Source organism: Penaeus monodon, chromosome 42 (genome assembly GCF_015228065.2).
Source record: "Penaeus monodon isolate SGIC_2016 chromosome 42, NSTDA_Pmon_1, whole genome shotgun sequence".
Taxonomy (NCBI): Eukaryota; Metazoa; Arthropoda; class Malacostraca; order Decapoda; family Penaeidae; genus Penaeus; species Penaeus monodon.
The window spans coordinates 13,838,157-13,840,880 of record NC_051427.1 but is presented as its reverse complement, the minus strand read 5'-3'; the positions used below and the strand labels follow the sequence as shown (position 1 = coordinate 13,840,880).

At 45.4% G+C, this 2,724-nt stretch overlaps 1 long non-coding RNA gene across 1 annotated transcript in view; it reads left to right on the top strand.

The window, feature by feature from the left end:
* The first annotated feature begins 447 nt into the window (after positions 1–447).
* The window catches only part of LOC119599045, an 86,154-nt gene continuing 83,877 nt past the window's right edge, over positions 448–2,724 (top strand). The window contains exon 1 of the long non-coding RNA XR_005231053.1: positions 448–527. This is a non-coding gene — a long non-coding RNA (uncharacterized LOC119599045). The remainder of the gene's footprint in view (positions 528–2,724) is intronic.

Below are 2,724 nucleotides of genomic sequence, written 5' to 3'. Positions count from 1 at the left end.
GAAGGTGTCTGCATACCGTATCTGATCATATATGAGGCACTTTTGTGGAGTTTATACTTCCTATGTGTGTATATACGTGTGTTTATATAAAATACATATGTATGTATCATATACATATATATATCATACATATATATAGATATGTATACATAAATGTGTATATACATACACATACAGATATATATATAACTCCCCCCTCCCTCCCCCCCTCCTTCTTTCCCCTTTCTCCCCTCCCTCCCTCTTTCCCTCCCTCCCTCCCTCTCTCCTTCCTCCCTCCCTCCCTCCTTCCCTTCCTCTCCCTCCCTCCCTCCCTCCTCCCTCCTCCCTATCCCCTCTCCCCTCCCTCCCCCATCCCCCCCTCTCCCCCCTCCCCCTCCCTCTGGATTCGCGCAGGAACTCTGTCTCGTCTCGTCCGCCGAACGGAATGCGAGACGTCAGTGCGCTTTGGTGCTGTGGGCGGGAGAGGTTGCGTTGCGCCGTTGCTCCCGCGCTCCTCAGTGAACTTGCTCCGCGCGTTTGTTTTCAATGTGAGAGAATTTTATTTAATTTTTATTTATTTATTTTTGTTTTTGTTTTGTCATTTAAGGAATGAGGTGATGAAATGTTATCTGTTGTTTGGTGAAATGATTGTTATTATTATTATTTTTTTTAATGATAAGAAATGAAAAAATAGTACGACTGAATGACGTGAATTTGAAGTGACTTTTGACGTGGATATACTCTTGTGAAAAGTGTTATATCGAATATCCTTTTTTTTGGCGATTATATGAATTTTTGGTTGATAGATTAAGTGCATTATAACGAAATGAAAAAGAACATTGCAACTGAAAGAGCAACGGAACCCGGTCTGTATATTCGCAATTAGGGAGGAATTTTAAGCAAGTGGTTTTCTTAAGATGTCTTCAAAGAGGTTAAACTTTTAGGGTTTTTCTTGGTACTGAAGTGGTATTTTGAGTTTAAAAATCGTGTGCGTTTTTGCATGTATTCTTGCGCACGTACACGGACAGGCACACGTACAAACAATAGTACTAAGTTCAGTTTATACTCACACAAGCACACGCGAATGCACATGCACATGCATACATACGCATACACACGAAAACGAACACACACACACGCACACACAGACACGTACCCACATAGTATCCCTCCCCCCCGCCTACGCGATCTCCACACTTTTTCCTTCCTTCCTCATACTTCATTTTCCTCTTCCTTCCGTCTCTTCTTTCACCCCTTTCGCTTTCTCTCTCTTTCCCCGCCTCCCCCTTTTTTCCATTTTTTTTTCTTCGTCTCTCTCTCTCTCTCTCTCTCTCTCTCTCTCTCTCTCTCTTCCTCTCTCTCTCTCCATCTTTCTCTCTCTCTCCCCCTCTCTCCCTCCTCTCTCTCTCCTCTCTCTCTCTCCCTCTCTCTCTCTCTCCCTCCTCTCCTCTTTCCCTTCCTCTTCTTCTCCCTTCTCTCCTCTTCCTCTTCCCTCCTCCCTTTCTCATCCTTACTTCTTCCACTTCCTCTTCCTCTTCCTCCTTCCTCCCCCTCTTCTCCTCTTCCTCTCTTTCTCTCCTCCTTTTCCCCTTTTCCCCCCCTCCTTCTCTCCCTTTACATCCCCTCCCCACCTTTCTCCATTCCCTCCTTCCTTCTCTTTTTTCTCACTCCTCCTCTTCCTTCCCCTCCCCCTCCTTCTCTCTCTCTCACCTCCTTCTCCCTCCTTCCTCCTCCCCTCCTTTTTCCTCCTCTCTTCCTCTCACCTCTTCCTCCTTCTTCCTCCCCTCCTTTTCCTCCCTTCCACCTCCTTCTCTTCCTCCTTCTCTTCCTCATCCACCTCCATTTTCTTCCTCCCTTTCCTTCCTCCTCGTCAACATCCTCTCTTTCCCCTTTCTTCCTCTTCCTCCTCCTCCCCCCCCCCCCCGGAAGGTCCGGACTAAAAGGAAGTGAGAAGAGCCCGGTCAGGAAGTGATCAGCGCCTAAATCACCACACTGCAGGCGACGCGGCCGGTGCGTGACTCTCCTCTCTCTCCCAGGGCGCCTCCGAGCGTGACTGCGAGAGGCGCTGACGAGGTGTACTGTTGCGTGATGGGGGGAGGGGGTGGGGGAGGGAGTGAGGGGGGAGATGGGGGAGAGGGAGGGTGATGGGGGATGGGGAAAGAGGGGGAGGGAGATGCAGATAAGCGATAACCTTGGGGTAGAGGGGGAAAGGGGTGGGGGGGTTGATGTATAGAAGATTATGTTCGAAGGAAGGACATACCTTGGAGAATATATATATATATATATATATATATATATATATATATATATATATATGTATATGTATATGTATATGTATATATACACATACGTATACAAACACACACCATTCTCCTCTTTTCAATTGCATATAACTCTGGTCTTTTTTTATTATTTTATTTTATTTATTTATTTTATTTTTATTTTTTTCTGACAAGTGCGAATTAGGCTTAGTGACTTGGTGAGTGAGTGTGTAATGTAATGTTGTAATTGAAAATATTTTTTATTTGTACTTTTGCATGGTGGGAAGTGATTGAATGTAGGCCTATATACTATATTGTAAGTTTGTGCCTCTGCTGTTTGTTTCATGACCATTAGTGAGTTGGTATGGATGCACTTACGAGTTATTTGTGTTGTTGTGTTTTGTATTATGTTTATACTACAAACACGCACGTAGGCACGCACGCACACACACCCACGCACGCACGTACGCACACGCACGCACGC